The following is a 20,766-nucleotide window of genomic DNA, read 5'->3' as shown; positions in this document are numbered from 1 at the left end:
ATACACTGTGTAGGGGGTGGTGGTGTGTGTCAGCTTCACCTCTGACTTCTAAGCGGTCCGAATCGCTCCCACTCCCTGGGTTCTAGACCTTGTACTTATTTGGGTGTTGTGACAAAGTGCAGCAGACAACTGGTTTTGGTGCAAGAAAAAAAAACTATGTTTATTGAAGTCACAAATGAATTTATAACGTTAGGATTACACTGAGATTATACAGACTTACAAAGTACACTTAGTCAAGAATGGGGAACATATGGCATAATGAGAGAAAATCAAGCTACTAATCCCCTTACCCTTGTCCCACCTCCAAAACCTAAATAAATTGAACTAGGAGAGGTCAGGGATCATGCTCACCAACCAGGGTTCCTTGACAGTTCAAAATCCAGCCACGTAAACTGGTTGCAGTTTTGGGGTATGTTCTTTGTGTCCTCTGGGGCCTGCCGTCCCCACGTGGTCCTGGTCTGTAGAATCTGCGAAGGTTCTTCAGTTGGGTGGAGGACGCGGTTGTGGGTGGTCGATCTTTGTGGAGGGCTGTGGTTGCAGCCTTGTTGTCTTCGGCTGAGCCTGCAGCCCTGTGCCCCTCGCCGTGATGTTGCCTGCGGGCCTGCAAACCTCCAGATCTCCTTCCTCCACTTGGCTCAGCTTCCTGCTTAAAATCTGCTTCAACCGCTCCAAAAACTGCTCACCTTCCTGTATCCGCTTCCCCTTCCTAACTGGTGGCCCAGTTATACTGTTTTTTTCAAATTTCTTATCTGAAACCAAATCAAGGTTAGTTCTTTGTCTGATTTGGGCTTCTTCAGGTGATTGTTGTCTCGTTGTTTTTAATGGGCTCGCATGATGTTTATGGTTGTCTTCCTGACCCCATAACTAGTCTTGAACTGAAAGCCATTGTATATGTGGAGTATTGATAGGTTCGCATAATTGCATTGATTGCGGCCTTCCTGCCTTAGTAGTTAGTAGCAATTATTTATGCAAAATTTTGAAGGGCTTTATTTTCGTGCAAGATGAAGTCTTTCTCTGGGTTGATTGTTTTAAAGGGAAGAATGCGTATTCTGTCTCCTCTTGTCCTAGCCTCCTGTCTGTAGGGTTCTACACTTAACCCAGCAGTTGGGTCCTCTGCCATAAAAGTCCAAAAGTCATATCCTTGTTGATGATATGAAAAATGTGGGAATTTTGAGAACCCTTCAGCATCTCCTGTGATACTTAAACCTTGCTTCAAGTATCATACTGGAAAAAAAACAAAATTCCTGACCCCCCATAGTCAATCTTCCCCTGTAATTACCTACTAAGATCTCATGTCACATACATTCCCCATTCTTTAAAATGTGGTGTACATAAGCATGCACAGGCAAAATACAAATATTTACATACATCCAAACATTTAGGGGGTCCAACACCCCACTTGGTGCACATACATCTTTATTAAAAGAAAACAACATATAAAAGTCTTTCTTAAAAATAACCAAACACACAAAAAAATAACAATCTTTATTCAGGAACCCAAAAAAAAATATATGAAAGGTTCTAACAGGTGTATCTCTCTCCACCTTAGCATAATGCTTCTTCCAGGTCCTTTCGTTTTGGAACTCTAGGATTTTGCCTTTTCCCTTGCACTGAGAGCACAACAGGTACAACACTATTCCCAGCTGGCAAACCACGAGGATGTGGGAAGCCATTCTGACCCATGAAGGGACCTCTATGTTTTTGAAAATGTCCCACCAGGGTGGGACTGTGATACCTTGAATCGCTCCCTCTATCTCATGTGTTTTCTGTTCCAAAGTATAGACGTACTTTTGTCATAACTCTACAGCTTTTAGTAGTTTAGTAAGATATTCTGGTAGAGGGGGAATTTCATAACCGAAATGTGTGACAGAACTCTGCAGGTTGGTAATGATTTCCCTAACAGTGAGGTGAACAGTGGTGGGTTCAGGAATGGGGACAATCCGTTCCTGGGCCACTTGAACTCCTGCCTCGGGTTTAAAACAAAAACTGCTGTCACTTACCGGACACCGGATATGCTGTCCAAGCTGGTAGTGGGGCGCACTTGTGGTGACACAATATGTCCCACCCCCTATATATGCTACCTGTGGGGGAACATGGCTTTGTGCCATTACCTACATGATACATTTTATCGGCTGTGCACCAGCAGTTTTAAACCCGCACTGTGGTCTGGAATAGGCATTCAAGTGCTGGGGACACAGTACTACGTGTGCACCCCGGCTCCGGCACCCAGAGAGGTCTGTACCTGTTATCATGTGCTCCCACTTTATCTCGTAAGGTGGGACCGCTGCGAAACGGATGTGTGCACCCCCTTGAATGACTCCAATGTTCTCCACCCTATATACCGGTGCACGTCGGGCTGTCCCACCCATGACCGGCATCCTCACTACTGTACCCATGATGGTGTGGTTGGAGTGCTCACAATCTACTGGGACAGGGTAGGCTTCAGAGGCTAGGCAGAACTGACACGGGCTTAGTGAATCCTCAAATGGGTGGAGGGCTGCGAGGTGCTTGTTGCTGATCCAGGAGGAGACTATACCTTGCTTTAAATCCTCCAGGTTGCTGTGGCCCTCGCCCAGCAAGCATGCCCCATACAGCACGCACACGTCATTCTGTGCAGCCTGGTCTGATGCATTCCTATCCTCTCGAATGAGTGCATTCACTGTTTTGGCGTGCCTTTCCAACTCAGAAATAACCTTTAAATGGACCGTCATGGCCTGGTCCTCGTGTAGCTCTGAGCCTATCACTGTGTTCTCCTCTGTTAAGATTTTTCGTAATTGTGTTTTTAAACCACTTATTCGTGTCTGCAATTCTATGTCATCCAGACTGTTTATCACAGAGGATCCTGTATTATATGCTGTGAAAACATCATTCCAGGTTCCCCTTCTTTGCCTCCCCGCATTGCTAAAGTACTCAGTGTGGGTAGTGTACAGTTCTGTTTTGTCTACATTGGCAAAATCGAACTCGTAGAATTTCCTGAACATTTCTCTTAACAGGGCCTGGTATAGCTGTTCTGTCTCCTTGGGGCACCACTTAGGTACGTGTACCTCTGTGAGGTTTAGATTCACGGAAGCTACCGCGTAGTGTACCCCGGTATGGCACCTTTTCGGTCGGCACTAGTACCAGCCCATTCCCTGGTCCCTTGGTGGTGACAGGGCACTTCTCCATATGTGTCCTTACTGTCGGGGCCGTGGGCAGGGGCTTTTGGGCATGTGCCATGAGTTCAGTGGCCTTAACTGAGACTGGAGAGGATGGGGTTATGCAAATGTGTAGTTGGGAATCCCATTCCACCCCCTTCCCCTTGTCCAGCCATGCTGCGGAAAAGATAATGGATACGCCCATGGGGCAGGTCTTCCACGATCCCCACATGCAGACATAGATTCCCTGTTCCAATTTCCACCACTTGTCCCAGCACACGCTTACCCCCCCATGGTTCCCGGTAATGGTCCGATGGGTGTCGTTCCCCAGTCGCTCCCAGTCAGCTGTACCGTCCCCCATGTCTCTGCTCAGCTTCCTGAGCCACCACCACCTTCCCAAGGGAATCTGTCCTCTGCAGGTCAGGCACACGCGTTTCCCCTCAGTGACCCCGACCCGTGTGGCCACAACCTGTCTGCTGGGGCAGGGGAGGGAGGCCTCCCCGTAGGTGAACCCGGTCTGACTGGAGTATTGGGTGGAGTTAGATCCCAGCCACCTTGGCCATCTTCCCACATGGGAATAGGTAGTGATCTCCTCCACGTTACCTTCGCTGCCCCTCGCAGTCACAACCGGTGCTCTCTCCCCTGAGCACCCAAAAATGTGGGAGTCCTCCACGTCACCTCGCCTCCCAGTGGCCATTCCTATCAGGGCGAGTAGGAGTACTCCCCCCCTCCTATCGAAATCCTTTCTGTAAGGAGACATAAGAACATATAGCCAGGTCCCGAACGGATTCGCTGGCTTGGGTAAAGCATAGTCGAGTCTTGCAGCCTCAACTCAATACAAACACTCTTAAACAATAATACTTAAACTACCAACCACCTTATTAAAAATTTAACTGAAACACCCAAACTTAACAATCTCAAAATTAAATAACAGAAGCTATGTACCTCTGCCGCCCATCCCTGGGCGACCAGGTTAATCCCTGTTCGGGCTACAGCACACTACTCCCTTCGGTGTGGCCACCCTGTCCTGTACCTTTGGTCCCTCGCAGCCTGCGGCTGCTGGCTGTGTACTTCTGTCCTTAGATCGATCCCTGACTTGAGGGGCTGCCCTTTTAAACTGGGGAGCTGGTGACCATGGTTTCTTTGACCATGGCGTTCGTGGGGACCTTCTAGGGACTTTGGCTGGTGGGGGTTTTCTGGCTGGTGGGTCTTCAACCCGAGCCAGTGTCCCCTCTTGTGCGGTCTGGGGAATCTCCACTGCCGCTGGCTGGGGATTTCTATCCTCAGGCTGTACCTCTTCTAAACCTGTGTCAGGGGCAGGTAACTCTCTGCCCTCAGGTCCCACCTCATCTGAGTCCCAGATGAGCGGGGGAGTGTCCCAGACGGTGGGTGAGATGGCCCTTCCCTTAAAACAAGCCACTGCACCTGCTTGTGCAGTCTGTGAGTTTGCTCCTGCAGCAGGCTGAGGATTTTTATCCTCAGACCTTGCACCAACTGGCTGTTCCCTTCTCTCAGATTTAAACAACTTACATTGGGTAATGTGGAACCATTTGTTGTGCCGAGGCAATCTTATGGTGTATACCATGGGGCTTGCCTTATCTACAATGCTGTAGGGCCCCATGTATAATGGTTCTAGACTGCCTACCCGAGCAAAATTCCTAACCATAACCTGATCCCCTATCTCCTACTCGTGGTGCGTACGGGGTTCCAGCAGCAGTCGGTTACTCCGATGCTGTATTCCCATGTTGCTAGCAGCCTGCCAGTGAACCTGTTTAAGGTGTTCAAACAGATTCCTGACGAAGCTGTCCCGGTTCACCTCTCTGAGCTGACCCTCGGTGAGCACCGGGGCTAGCACATGGGTGGGGGTCCGCATAACCCTACCAGTCATGAGTTCGTGTGGGAATACCCCGTGCTTTTTGACTGGCTGGCTCGGATCCCAACTAGGATCAACGGTAAGACTTCTACCCACTTTCTAGGTGAGTCTACCGTCTTGTTCCTCAGCCTTTCTTTCAAGGTTCTGTTCACCCTCTCTACAATCCCTGAGGGCTGTGGGTTGTGCCATTTCCTCTCTATGCCAAGTACCATAAGGGTATTCTGCATGACCTGCCCGGTAAAGTGGCTCCCTTGGTCGGACTCCACATACTGTGGTAGCCCCCATCGTGAGAACACCTCCCTGACCAGGATCCTGGCTGTACTCAGAGCCGTGGCTGTTCGGCAGGGTAAGGCTTCTACCCACTTTGAGAACACATCTACCAGGACTTGTCAGTACTTATAGCCTCCCTGGGCGGTGGGTAGGGGCCTGATGTAGTCGACCTGGATTGACTGCCATGGTCCCTCTACCCTCCTGATGTGTCCCATAGGTACCTTCCTTTTGTGCGGGTCAGGGTTGTTAGCAGCACACACCAGACAGCTGGCACAGGACTCGCGGACATTTTCCCTGAGTCCTGGCCACCATTCTGCCTGTCCCACCCGCTACCAGGTGGTCTCAGGCCTGGGATGCCCCGCTCCTGGACCCTCATGGGCCAGTTGAAGGAATTCCCTCCTGTGCTGCTGCGGTACTACCCATTGCTCTCCCTTAAACAGCATGCCTCCCTTTACAGAGAGGGCTGCTGTGATGTAAGGGCCCTCTACCCTTTTCCCTTCTGCCACTGCACTGAGGACTGCCTTGAGGACGGGGTCTTGGGTTTGGACCGTCTTAAGGTCCGTGGTTAAAGCTACCCCTGCACTCCCTCGTGTCCCATTCCTACCCATGACTGCTGCTATAGGACGGGACCCATATGGGTCCCAGAAAATGCCTGTGCGGACACCCTCCTTAGCTAGCATGTCGGCCTGCCGGTAGCCCTCACTCCGGGGTTCTGCGGAGGAATGGGCTTTCACCTTATGGATGAAAACCTCCCCTTCCTCCCCCACTGCTGCTAAGATTTTCTCCAGCAAGGGTTTCACTGTGAGGGGGTCTCCCGTCAGCGGAGGTGTATCCGCGAGGGGACCAGATGGCCAGGTACTCTGTATACGAATTGCATGTGAACATGCTGTCCGAGCAAATTGTGTATGGGGTGGGGAAGATCTCGGGGTGTGTAACCACGTACACTACCGCGGACAGTTCAGCCTGCTGGGCGCTCATGGTGCTCGGGAGCTTAATTGCCAGGGCAAAGTTTGCCACTGGGTCATAAACTCCACACACTGTGAGTCGCTCACCAGCAGATACTGAGCTGGAGCCACCCACATAGATTTCACGGCCTGTGGGGTGTATCCCGGCCTGTAAACGTATGTCTACTTACCAAGCCCCCTCTATGGAACACCGGTGGGCTGTTCCAGGATATACCAGGTTAGCTGCGAGCTTTGGCTCGCAGAGCCCTTTTAATTTTAGGTCCATCTGTGAGAGAAGCAGGGTCCAGCGAGCAATGCGGGCACTGCTCACTGTCCCATTCTTGATTCTCCCATCCAGGGGCATCCGGGTGGGCGTGTGATGGGTGAAGAGGGTGATGGGAGAGGTGCTTGTGAAGAGCAGTGATCTTTTCACAGCCCAATGTGTGGCCAAGAGGTGCCTTTCACAATTGGAGTAGCTCTTCTCCACATCTGTGAGTATCCTGGAGGAGTAGACCACCAGTCTCAGCTTGCCATGCCGCTCTTGGAGCAGCACAGCACTCAGGCTGTCCCCGCTGGCTGCTGCCTCCAGGAAGAACTCTTTCCTTCCATCTATGGCCCCTAGAGCTGGTGCGGTCTGCAGCTCTTTCTTGAGCCTGACAAATGCTGCCTGGCACCCCTCATCCCAAACCCACTCCACTCCCTTTTGCAGGAGTCAAAGCAGAGGGGTTGCTGTGGCCACATAGTCCTCAATGGAGTCTCTGCAGTACCCGGTTAGCCCTAGAAACGATCTCACTCCCGTGACTGTTTTGGGGACTGGTAACTCCTGTACCGCTTCCCGTCTAGCTTTATCTATGGCCCTTTCCCCAGCGCGTATTGTCAGGCCCAGGAATTTCACCTCCTGCTGGCCGATCTGCGCTTTCTTTGGGTTCACTTTAAAACCTTCCTGCCCGAGCAGTTCCAGCAGTTCGGCCAGAAGTGGGCCATGCTTCTCTCTCGAATCGGTGAATAGGAGCAGGTCATCCACGTATTGTACCGGCCTCCTGGGCTGGCTGAAGCCCTTTAAACTGTTTGCCATGCATTGGTGAAAAATGTTGGGACTATTGTGGAAGCCCTGAGGCAGACAGTTCCAGGTGTACTGTTGCCCTTTAAAGGTAAAGGCAAACTTGTACTGATCCTCTCTCCTTAAAGGAGTGGACCAAAGCCCGTTGGAGATATCTAGCACCGTGAAAGTGGTCGCGGATGCTGGGATACTTCCTATCAGGTCGGCAACTGCAGCTACCATGGGTGCACAGGCTGGGATGTTACTGTTGAGCACCCGATAGTCCACTGAGGCCCTCCAGGAGTTGTCTGGTTTTCAAACCAGCCACAGTGGAGAGTTCACGTGGGTGGCTATCGGTCTCAGAACCCCCTGTTGCACTAAGGAGGACATGGCTGCTTCCATGCCTGGCTCCACTTCCCTGGGGAAGTTATATTGCTTTTGTGCTCGGGTCATAGGGTCCCCATCTACACTGACCTCGAACCCGTTGACCCTCCCACAGCCGTGTTTGTGTTTGGCAAATGTGGCTAGGTGGGCTCGCACAAATGCCTGGAACTCCCTTGGGGTATTACTGACTATGAGTTCGAGGTTATAACCCTCTTTAGGCTTCATGGTGCACAGGGTCCCCTTCCCCTGTTTCCCTGGGATGACTACTACTCCGTCTTCCTTTCCTGTTTTTGCCCCCCATAGGCAGTGATTCCTCAAGTCCACTAGGATCCTGTGGCCTACAATAAAGTCGGCTCCCAGGATCCCTTTTCCACCCTCCACTTCCCACTTCATTAGGATACAGGTCCACTTAGAGCTGAGTGTTCCTAAACGAATGGTCAGCGGGATGGAAAACGAGCCAGCCTGTTCTTTACCTGTGAATCCCGACAGACTGTATGGGACCCCGTTAGATAGAGGTGAGGTGGTGGGGTTAGCTGAATGGATCACGGTACATGATGCTCCCGTGTCCAACAGATAGGTCCCCTTTACCTCTTCTACCTCCATCTCAACGAGGGGTCTCTTCCATAAGTTGTAGGTAAGGGAACACAGGTAAACAGGCTGCGCTGGCTCTAGTCAGGGTTGTGGGTTAGATGGGGCTGATGGGGTCAGCGCACTGGTGGTGGCTGCTACATTCCCTGGGCCAGTCAATAGGGTTCTCATGGTGTCCAAAAATGACTTTACCATGGTGGGAGGGATTCCTATCTCTGCCTTTTGGGCTGGGATTGAGGAATTCTTTCCCTTGTTATCTTTCCAAGGATTCTTACACTCCTTCCTCCAGTGTCCATTCATCCCACACCCATAACAGTTGAGCTTTGTGCTGGAAGGGTTATTCCCTTCCTGATGCCACTCCTTCCTACCCTGGCCGGGTTTCATTTCATGCACTTTCCCTTTAGGTGGGTGTGCATTGGTTCCTTTACCATTACGGTAAGCTATGGTCAATTGTCTGATCACTCTGAGTTTGGTAGTCAGGGGATTCTTTGGGTCAAACCACATTCCTGCCGTGGCCCTGACCTGTGGCCCTGACCTTGGTTTTCCACCAAGCAACGGAGCCAGTGGGCCCGCTGATCTTGGTCCAGGTTAGCCCGGTTAGGCGTCTCACTGCATGTGCTCCTATACACCGGCCACAACCTGTCTGCAAAAGCCTGCGGGGGTTCTCCTATGAGCTGCACTGTTTTTTCCACCCGGGAGAAAGGACTTCCCTCATTCATCCCCATGGCCTCAAGAACTTCCTCCTTGAGCTCCCCATAATCACACTGTCCCATCTTACATTGGTCAGAGAGGGACTGGAAGAGCTTACTCTCCAGGGAGAATAGCAGCATTTGGGCCTGTTCAGCATCATTGCACTCGTTGATACTTGCTGCTTGTTCCACTTCCCTGAAGTGGACCGAGGGATCCCCATTTGCCGCAAGTTTAGTTAAATGGCTTACCATGTCCCTAAGCTGTTGGGTGCTGTGGGGAACTACAAACTGGTTTTGGAGGAGTCCCTCATCCCCGTTATCAGCGGGCGGGCCGAACCTTTGCTGCCGGGCCAGGCACATCGACCCCGGTCCCAGCCTCTCTTGCTGGGAGTTTTCCTCCTCAGCTTCTGCCCCTAATTCCACCACCCCCCCTGCCAGATTTCGCTAAAGCTTGGTGCTACGGGTGGTGGTCGTGGGCCCTCCTGCTCCTCAACCGGGTAGTCTCTTGGCACTACCTGTGGTGTCTGAACCGTCCTCCCCAGGTTCCTTGTGAAGTTGACCTGGGCTGCACTAGGGCTTATGAGGCACACCTTGCCTTTTGCTGTCCTTAGAGCAAGGCTCAGTCTCTCTTCCTGCTTCTGGCAGGGGCCATGGTCTGCATCCTCAAACCCCTGTGCGCTCACTATCTTACAGGCTGCCTGTTAGCCTTTTACTTTCTCCTCCTGCTCTCTTACTTGTCTTGCTAGGCGGGCATTCTTTTCCCACAACCCCAGCGCATTGTTCTTGGCCTCGGTGACCTGACACTGTAAATATTCCTGCTGGGTCTTATGCTCCCCCACTAACTGCACCCTTTCCTGGTTCGGAGCCTGCAATGCTAACAGTAACTTCTCCCCTGCTAGGGCCTTTGTTTGGGCTTCCAGGGCTGACTCCCGAGTCTCAGCTGCCTGTGCTTCAACGAGCCTGTCCAAAAGCTGGATCTGTTTCTTGAAGCACATCAGCCAGGCTGCCTTGTCTATGGATTTTTTATGATCCTTCTCTTCTGTCCATTTAGCTGCAGCATCTACCGGGCGCCCAGCCTTTAACAGATTAGTGACCCATTTTTTTTCCATATTCACCTTAGTGAACACATAATTTGAAATCCTCTCTTCCATTACAGTTCTCTCCTCCAAATCAGTGTCCACTGCATCGCATCCCTTTTGCCAAGGTCCTGCCGTGGTCGCCATTATGTAGGGGGTGGTGGTGTGTGTCAGCTTCACCCTTGACTTCTGAGCGGTCTGAATCGCTCCCACTCCCTGGGTTCTAGACCTTGGACTTATTTGGGGGTTGTGACAAAGTGCAGCAGACAACTGGTTTTGGTGCTAGAAAAAAAATTGTGTTTACTGAAGTCACAAATGAATTTATAACGTTAGGATTACACTGAGATTATACAGACTTACAAAGTACGCTTAGTTAAGAATGGGGAACACACGGCATAACGAGGGAGAATCACGCTACTGATCCTCTTACCCTTGTCCTACTCCCAAAACCTAACTAATTTGAACTAGGAGAGGTCAGGGATCATGCTCACCAACCAGGGTTCCTTGACAGTTCGAAATCTAGCCAGGTATCCCGGTTGCAGTTTTGGGGTACGCTCTTTGTGTCCTCTGGGGCCTACCGTCCCCACGTGGTCCTGGTCTGTAGAATCTGCGAATGTTCTTCAGTTGGGTGGAGGGCGCGGTTGTGGGTGGTCGATCTTCGTGGAGGGCTGCGGTTGCGGCCTTGTTGTCTTCGGTTGAACCTGTCACCCCGTGCTCCTCGCCGTGAGGTTGCCTGCGGGCCTGCAAACCTCCAGATCTCCTTCCTCCGCTTGGCTCAGCTCCCTGCTTAAACTCTGCTTCAACCGCTCCAAAAACTGCTCACCCTCCTGTGTCCGCTTCCCCTTCCTAACTGGTGGCCCAGTTATACTGGTTTTTCGAATTTCTTATCTGAAACCAAATCAAGGTTAGTTCTTTGTCTGATTTGGGCTTCTTCAGGTTATTGTTGTCTCGTTGTTTTTAATGGGCTCGCATGATGTTTATCGTTGTCTTCCTGTCCCCGTAACTAGCCTTGAACTGAAAGCCATTGTACATGTGGAGCATTGATAGCTTTGCATAATAGCACTGATTGCGGCCTTCCTGCCTTAGTAGTTAGTAGCGATTATTTATGCAAGATTTTGATGGGCTTTAGTTTCGTGTAAGATGAAGTCTTTCTCTGGGTTGATTGTCTTGAAGGGAAGAATGCGTATTCTTTCTCCTCTCGTCCTAGTCTCCTGACTGCAGGGTTCTACACTTAACTCAGCAGTTGGGTCCTCTGCCATAAAAGTCCAAAAGTCATATCCTTTTTGATGATATGAAAAATGTGGGAATTTTGAGAACCCTTCAACTGCAACAGTGACTATGCTTCAAAAGTGCCTCGTTGACTGTAAAAAAAACTTTGGGACATCCAGTGGGCATGAAAGGCGCTATATAAAGGCAACTTCTTTTCTTTCTTACGTTTAGTGGCTCCCTCTCACCCTCCCTCTGAATTCACAGTGGAGAGTGAAGATTGTTCTGAGGATATTGATCCCCTGGGTTAACAACCAACTGAAAGGCCAGACTTGTAAAACTGATGGACTTGAATCATAAATGTCAATATGATGATTTTGACAAATGAATCTAGGAAGGAAATGTATCAGTGACTCACTATTTTCCTGGAGCGTGACACAAATTGAGAAAGACAAAAAGAACTTGCATTGATATAGTGCCATTCGTGAGCTTTGGACATCTCAAAATTCTTTACAGCCAATGAAGTGTGGTCATTGTTGCAATATAGGGAATGTGGCAGTCAGTTTATGCACAGCAAGCTCCCACAAACAATGACATAAATGACCAGATCATTTGTTTTTACGGTGTTGAAAAATAAATCTTGATAAATTGATGTTGAAAGATAAATCTTGCTGAGGGCAATGGGGAGAACTATTCTGTTGTTGTTCAAAACTATGACCATGTGATATTTTACACCCACCTGAGAGGGTTTAATATTGCATCTGAAAGATAACACCTCCAAGAGTGCTGTTCACTCTGTACTGCAATGAAGTGCCAGCCTAGGGCCAGAATTTTGACGTTGGCGTGTGGGGGCAGGCCCGACACGCCGACGCATAAAATGATGCGCGGTGACATCAGGCGTGCGTCCTGACATCAGCGCAGATCATTTAGATATTACATTCGGCGGGCGTGCACCAGAAGCGGCTGCGCGCCCATCGATCTGTCAATGGCCTATTAAGGCCTTTGAAAAACCAATTAAAGTAGTTATCAATGCTGCCCATCCAACCTTAAGGCTGGCGGGCAGGCAAAGAGCCCAAGTGGCCTTCGTATTTTACAGGAAACCTCACCGACAGGCGGGATGAGGTTTCCTGGAGGTTTAATAAAATCAATAAATAAATTCTGCTAAATTGACAAACATGTCCCAGCTCACATGACACTGTCACATGAGGGGACATGTGTAAATAATTTTTATCTTTCTTTATTAAAAAATTTCAATATGTACTTAATCTCCCTGGCGCAGCTCCATGCCTCAGGGAGAATTCTGCATTAGAGCGCAGGCTCTGACTCTCCCTCCTCCCCCCTCCCGCACAGGTAGCGCTGAGAGAGATACCGGCCGCACGTCACGCTGAGCAGACCTTAATTGGCCTGTCCATGTAAAATGGCGGTGCGGAGCCGATCGCGGGCAGCAATCGGCTCCGTGCCCACCCACGCCCGTTCCCAACCGGCCCGCCCGACATGCAGCAAATTCTCCCTTAGGCTATGCATACAAGCTCCTTGAGTTGATCTCAAACTCAAATCCTTCACACACACACACACACACACACGGTGAAAGAACTACCACTGGGTCATGGCTGTCAGCATGAGCAAACATCACCACAGTGCTGGAAGGGTTAACCTCTGGAACAGCTACCGAGCATTTCAAAGCTTAACATGATTGCTTTATTGAAATGTGTTTTCATCAATATGTCAATGAAAGCTGCACAACTTTATCAATTATCGAGGATTCACTTGATCCCTTAAGTTCACGCATTAAGACAATGAAAACCAAAGCATTAAGGTGAAAGCTCCTTTGCAGACGCCAGTGCAGCTGTATAAGTGAATGTTCAAAATCATGGCCAATGAAATTCATTGTGGACAAGTGTAATTTTGAACCCACATGACAAATAGAGCAGACTATTTCCCGAGTGGTCTGAAGGCTGAGCGATCTCACTTCTTCCTCATATTCCTCTCTCATAGCATGGAGTCCACAAATTATTTTGATTCACTCTGGAAATGGTAACTTACACTTACAACTTACAACTACCAGGAGGATACAAAAATAGAATGTGTGCAAAAATGACGTGGAAACAAACTTTTTGCAGGTTCCAGCAAAAGACAAATAGAGTTTCTGGAGAGGAGATCAATTTAAAGTGACAGGGCTCACGAGGGTTGCAATTTTAGGCTGACCAAATAAGCACCTGAGGCTTGTGCTGTATATCAATTTCAAACAGTCCGTGTTTTCTGCCAGAGATTGAATTCAGCTGTTGCCTGGGGCATAGAAGCTCCTTTGAAAAATCAAGCTTCATCTACAAAACAGGGCAACATGGAAAACCCAAACATCAGGCATTTCTTTTTAAAAGAGTAAAGTCTGCCATCAGAAGCTGCTGATCAAACAAGATCCCCCAAAGGCACAGTGCTATATATAGCACTCAGCTGCTCCCAGTAGCAATAACCCAGATTCCTGTTTGGTCTGCTTATTCCATTTACTTTTGCTTAAAGGGAAGTGGCAGTCACTTTGCTCAAAGGGTCAGCGTTCAAAAAGTATATGTCAAAATCAAAAGGATATAATTAAAAAGAAAGGTGAACATTTATGTCATGCCTGCTATGACCTCAGGACATTGCAGAGAATATACAGCACAGAAACAGGTCACCTGGCTCAAACAGTCCAGACTGATATTTCTGCTCTACTTGAGTCTTTTCCCACCCTGCCTCACCTAACTCTATCAAAACAACCCACTATTCCCTTCTCCCTGATACTATACTATTTGCTTCAACCACTCCATGTGGTGGTGATTTCCACATTTTCCCAGCTCCCGGTTGTGTTTTTTTGCTGGCTATCTTAGATTCATGCTCTCTAGTTACGATCTTCACCGCCAATGGAAACATTGGGCCGGATTTTCTCGGCGTCATAATATCTCCAGAGTCATTTAAAAACGGTGGGCACGAACTGAATCTGTGATTCCCACCCTCATTTCCAATTTCCAGTCCCACAGGAGTAGAGGGTGAGGGCATTGAGCCCACACCCTGCAATCCCTACCTGGTCTATCCCATTGCAGGGTAGACACCTCCTCGTCTCCCACAATTTTCATTGAGTCAGTCCAGCTTCTCCATGACTCATGGAAGCAGATTAGAGGTGGCCGCAGGGACACTCTAGTGCCAAGGCAGGCTAGTTAAAAAGCCCACCTTGGTTCTCTGGGACTTCGTCCTAGTTGTTTTCTTACATTTTAGGCCCCCTATTCCTCACCCTTCCTAGCCCATCTCCACCCCACCCACTTTCCATGCCCCCTCCATGCCCCTCATATTCTCCATACCAACTCATGGCACATCCATGCCATGAACTCTATAGACACTCAGAGGAGCCTTGAACCATAGGCTGGATTTAGAAACCTTTTGAATGGTAGGTTCAAAAGGTCTTACCCATGCCCACTCCATGCCAACCCATGGCACTTCTATGCTCATTCACCTAGTTAACACACTGTACAGAACCAATGCACCCTACAGTAACAATGTTATGTGTGGAGCTGTTTAAAAACGCCCATTCATAATTTTCTTGAAAACATAGCTGTTGGTACAGCATCATAAAAGTGTCAGTCAACCAAGCTTTTAAAGTATCAATTGGCTGAGAGCCTAGACTCCAGTAAAAAAGTGTTAACTTTGTTGACATGCATGCAGAGAAATGAAAACTTTGCTTGATTTACTGTTTTATGATATTATAAGAAGTTATATTTTCTGCGATCTGTTTTGTCAACGGCTCAATGTTTATCTGCCCAAGATAAAGGAGTGTGAAGTGCTTATAGCTTCTCTTGTTGATATTTTAAAGGTATGATTGATTGACAGTTTTACAGGGTTGCAGTAACAGTAGTTTTTTTTAAAGAAAATTAATAATGGGTGTTTTTAAGCAGTTTCACACATGCCATTGTTAATATAGAGTTCATGGCATGGATGTACCATTAATTGGTATGGAGGGTATGAGGGGCATGGAGGGGGCATGGAAAGTGGGTGGGGTGGAGATGGGCTAGGAAGGGTGAGGGGTAGAGGGCCTAAAATGTAAGAAAACAACTAGTATGAAGTCCCAGAGAACCAAGGTGGGCTTTTTAACCAGCCTGCCTTGGCACTAGAGTGTCCCTGCGGCCACCTCCAATTTGCTTCCAGAGGCAGTGGGCTCGACTCTATCCCGCTCCTGCCTACCAGAATGAAAATTGGTCTGACACCGTATTATCCATTGAGGCAGGTAGCCGAGTCAGGAAGTTTCCCAATTCAAGCTATCCACCTCGATAGCAAATATCTGACCCAGGTCCTCTGTGTCTGCTCTATTAAAACCTTTCATAATTTTAAAGACCTCTATTAGGAAAAGTCCAAGCCTTCTGTTTGCAAATTTGAAGAGACCCAGACTGTTCATCCTTTCCTGATAGCTATAACCTCACAGTTCACGCATCAACATTGTAAATCTTTTTCCTGCAACTTCCCCAGAGCCTCTAGACCCTAGATTCCAATAAAAGGAATTTTATTTTTTTTTGCTTGTTGACACACGTGCAGAGAAATGAAAAATTTTCTTGATTTACTGTTTTATGATGTTATAAAAAGCTATATTTTCTGTAACCTGTTTTGTCAATGGCTCAATGGTAACCAAATTGCACAGTATCCCAAGTGTGGTCTAACAAAGGCCACAGGTTTAGCATAGCTTCTGTACTCATTAATTCTAGCCTTCTAGAAATAAAGACTAGACTTGTGCCGGGTTTGTTTTTTTATATGGCCTTTCTACCTCATTTACATTTTATTTTGCAAGTAATATGTGACCTTCTCTTTTCCCACTGAAATGTAATACCTCACATTCATCTAGATTAAACTTCATTCAAACGGAGATGAGGAGAATTTTTTTCCTCTCAAAGGGTCACGAGCCTGTGGAACTCTATTCCCCAGAGAGTAGTGGAGGCAGGGCCATTGAATATATTTAAGGATGAGTTAGATAGATTCCCGATTGATGAGGGTGTCATAGGGTATAGAGGGGAGGAAGAAAAGTGAAGTTGGGGCCACAATCAGATCAGGAATGATCTTATTGAATGGCGGAGCAGGCTTGAGGGGCCGAATGGCCTACTCCTGCTCCTAATTCATTTGTTTAACTGTTTATATGTGTTTGTCAATTACACTCCCACTCTGTAAGCTTACTAATATATTTTTGTAATTTTTTTGCAGCCTACTTCATTATGGACCACCCCCCAATTTTGGTGCCAACAACATTAGAAATTGTGTTTTTGATTCCAAAGCCTAACTCATTGGGTAGAATCTTCCCCCTGTCGGGGAAGAAGTTTAGGAGCAGGCACATGGAGACGCACCTCCAATTGGTGCCCCCGATTGGAGGCGCGCCACCGTTTTACATGGGAGGGCCAATTAAGGCCTGCCCAGCGTCACGCTATGCGCTCCCTGTGCGGGCAGGGGGGATTCCCTGAGCTAAGAATGCACTCTTTCGCCCAGGTGCATAAAAAAGAGCACACTCATCTCCCTGAAGCTAAGTGCTGCCTCAGGGAGAATGGCTGTACTGTCAAAAATATTAAAAATAGAAAAAAACATTTCCCTGACATGTCCCCTCATGTGACACTGTCACATGAGTTGGGACGTGTCTATCACTTTTAAGTAAAGTTTAATTACATTTTTCAAAACCTACATGATACCTCATCCTGTCCATGGATGAGGTTTCATGCTTTTTCTAATGCCCACCAGGGCACCTGTCCTGCCCACCAACCTTAGTGTTGGACGGTCAGGTCCATTAATTACTTTAATGACTCTGTCAATGGCTTCAATTGGCCATTGACAGATCAGTGGGCACCCAGATGATTTTGCTGACCCCACGCCTACCCGAATATTTAAATGGAGCGCGGTGATTTCGGGAGTTCTGCCCGGCGTCATCCTGTGTCATTTTACGCGTCAGCGAGCGGGGCGCCCGCCCCCCCCCCTGCTCGCCAAAGGGAAAACCCTGGCCATTGTGAACAACAGTTGTCCCTGTATTAATCCTTGTGGGATCCACTTCCCACTTCTACCATTCTGAATAGCTTAATCCTTTGCCCAGTGGCAGGAAGCAAAGGGTAATTGATGACAGATGTTTTTGCGACTGGAAGGCTGTTTCCAGTGGGGTTCAGCAGGACTCAGTACGAGGGCCCCTGTTTTTTGTGGTATGATGTAAATGAAGGGGAATGATCAAGAAGTTTGCAGATAATGCAATAATTGGTTGATAGTGAGGAGGGAAGCTGCGAACTGCAGGAAGATATCAATGGACTGGTCAGGTGGGCAGAAGAGTGGCAAATGGAATTCAACCCAGAGATGTGTGAAGTGAAGCATTTGGGGAGGTCAAACAAGGCAAAGGATTACACAATAAGTGGGAGGATACTGAAATAATGTAGACAAAGTGAGGGACCTTAGAGTGAATGTCCATAGATCCCTGAAGGTAGCAGGACAGGTTGATAAGGTGGTTAAGAAGGCATTTATTAGCTGAGGCATAGAATATAAACGCAGGGAGGTTATGCTGGAACTATATAAAACATTAGTTAGGCCACAACTTGGGCAGTGGGTGCAGCTCTGGTTACCTTGTTACAAATAGAATGTAATTGCACTAGACAGGGGGTGTCGCCCGGGCTGGAAAATTGCAGCAATGAGGAAAGATTCGACAGGTTGCGGTTGTTCTGCTTGGAACACAGGAGGCTGAGGGGAAATTTGATTGAGATGTACAAGGTTGTGAGGGGCCTGGATAGTGTGGATGTGAAGGGCCTATTTACCTTAGCAGAGAGGTCAGTGACTAAGTCACATGGATTTAAAGTGATTGGTTGAACGATTACAGGGAAGATGATGAAAAATGTTTTCACCCAGAGGGTGCTGGGGGTCTGGAACTCACTGCCCTAAAGGGTAGTAGAGGCAATAATCTTCATCTCATTTAAAATGTACCTGGATGTACACCTGAAGTGCCATAACCTGCAGGGCCACAGGTTGCTAGAAATTGGGATTAGGCTGGGTGGCTAATTTTTTTCAGCCAGCGCAGACACAATGGGCCAAATGGCATCTTTTTGTGCTGTAAACTTTCTATGGTTCAATGTTTCTATCCTGCCTTTTGTCTTGTAACCAGCTAGCAATCTGTTCTGCTGCTTGCTCCCTGACTCTGCATCCTCTGACTTTATTCATTAGTCTGTTATGTGATACCTTATTGAAGCACTCTTGGAAAAGTAAGTACGGGGTAAATTGCATCTATTGCACCATCCTTGTATACTTTCTCTGTTATCTCTTGAAATAATTCAATGAGGTTGGTCAAGCAAGGCCTTTCCTTCTGAAATCCATGCTGATTATTCATTATATTTTTGGTTTTGAGATGCTTTCTATTTTCTCCATGAGTAGGAATTCCATTATCATTCCTACTACTGACATTAAGCTGACTTGTCTATAATTCTTTTGAGAATATTCTATCTCCCTTCTTAAATATGACATTATATAATGTTAGTTTTCAGCCAGTCCTCTGGCAGTACAACTTTCTCAAAAGTGCGATAATGCCTTTGTTATATTTTCCCTAGATCCTTTGAAAATGCATGACTAAAAGTTTTCCAGTCCAAAGTGTTATCCTCTTTGAGTTTGATTGATTTGTTTAATATTTAGACACTTAGAAAGAAAGAAAGTTATAGCACAGCAGGAGGACTGTGCTAGATGAAAAAAATGAGTTATTCCATCTAATCCCAACTTTCCAACTCTTCATCCATAGCTCATTAGGTTATGGCAATTCAGGTGCCTATCCAAAGGTTTTTAAAAATGTGATGAGGGCTTCTGCCTCTCCCACCCTTTCAGGCAAGTGAGTTCCAGACTCTTACCATCTTCTGGTTGAAAAAAGTTTCTTCTGAACTCCCTTCCAATCCTTCTGCCAATTATTTTAAATCTACATCCCAGGCTTATTGACCACTACCAAGGGAACTAGGTCCGTCCTATTGACTCTATCTAGGCCCCTCTGAAATGTAGGCACCTAAATTAAACACTAAGATAAAAGCAAAATACTGCAGAAGTGAAATACTCCCACTTATCCCTGACCTTCTACCTTGGTCCACCTTCTCTACCCCTCAAACAGTATAAATTCTGTCACATTTCCACTTCTCTTTATCTCTGAAGGAGAGTCATCTTCAGTCATACAGTTAACTCTGTTTCTCTCTCCACAGATGCTGCCACACCTGCTGAGGTTTTCCAGCATTTTCTGATTTTATTGCAGCTTAATTAAACCTACTCATGGCCTCCGCTGTTAAAAAATGAGCCAGCCTATCCAATCTTTCCTCCAGAGATCCAACAGAGGGCGCTGGTGAGAAGTGACTGAAGCTTTCTGGGAGAAGTCATCGCAGCCACCGCGACTCAGGAGGGAATCGAGGAGAAGGACTCTTGCACTCAACAGGAGGAAGGGCATCCAACAGAGGGCACTGGTGAGAAGTGACTGAAGCATTCTGGGAGAAGTCATCGCAGCCACCGCAACTCAGGAGGGAATTGAGGAGGACCCACTGTCAAAGAACTTGGAAGTGCATGGTAAAATAGGGCAAAGTCAGCATGGTTTCATCAAGGGGAGGTCATGCCTGACAAATCTGTTAGAATTCTTTGAGGAGGTAATGAGTAGGTTAGACAAAGGAGAGCCAATGGATGTTATCTACTTGGACTTCCAGAAGGCCTTTGACAAGGTGCCGCACAGGAGGCTGCTCAGTAAGATAAGAGCCCATGGTGTTAGAGGCAAGGTACTAGCATGGATAGAAGATTGGCTGTCTGGCAGGAGGCAGAGTGGGGATAAGGGGGTCCTTCTCAGGGTGGCGGCCAGTGACTAGTGGGGTTCCGCAGGGGTCAGTGTTGGGACCACAACTTTTCATTTTATACATTAATGATCTAGATGAAGGAACTGAGGGCATTCTGGCTAAGTTTGCAGATGATACAAAGATAGGTGGAGGGACAGGTAGTATTGAGGAGGCAGAGAGGCTGCAGAAGGATTTGGACAGGTTAGGAGAATGGGCAAAGAAGTGGCAGATGGAATACAATGTGGGGAAGTGTGAGGTCATGCACTTTGGTAGGAAGAATAGAGGCATAGACTATTTTCTAAATGGGGAGAGAATTCAGAAATCTGGAATGCAAAGGGACTTGGGAGTCCTAGTCCTGGAATCTCTTAAGGTTAACTTGCAGGTTGACGTGGTAGTTAGGAAGGCAAATGCAATGTTGGCATTTATTTCGAGGGGACTAGAATATAAAAGCAGGGATGTGCTGCTGCGCTGCTTTATAAGGCTCTGGTCAGACCACATTTAGAATATTGTGAGCAATTTTGGGCCCCGTATCTCAGGAAGGATGTGCTGGCCCTGGAGAGGGTCCAAAGGAGGTTCACGAGAATGATCCCAGGAATGAAAGGCTTAACATATGAGGAACGTTTGAGGACTCTGGGTCTATACTCGATGGAGTTTAGAAGGATGAGGGGGGATCTGATTGAAACTTACAGAATACTGAAAGGCCTGGATAGAGTGGACATGGGGAAGATGTTTCCATTAGTAGGAGAGACTAGG

The sequence above is a fragment of the Cetorhinus maximus genome, chromosome 8, assembly GCF_964194155.1.
Source record: "Cetorhinus maximus chromosome 8, sCetMax3.hap1.1, whole genome shotgun sequence".
NCBI lineage: Eukaryota > Metazoa > Chordata > Chondrichthyes > Lamniformes > Cetorhinidae > Cetorhinus > Cetorhinus maximus.
Note: the sequence above shows the minus strand (reverse complement) of the source record.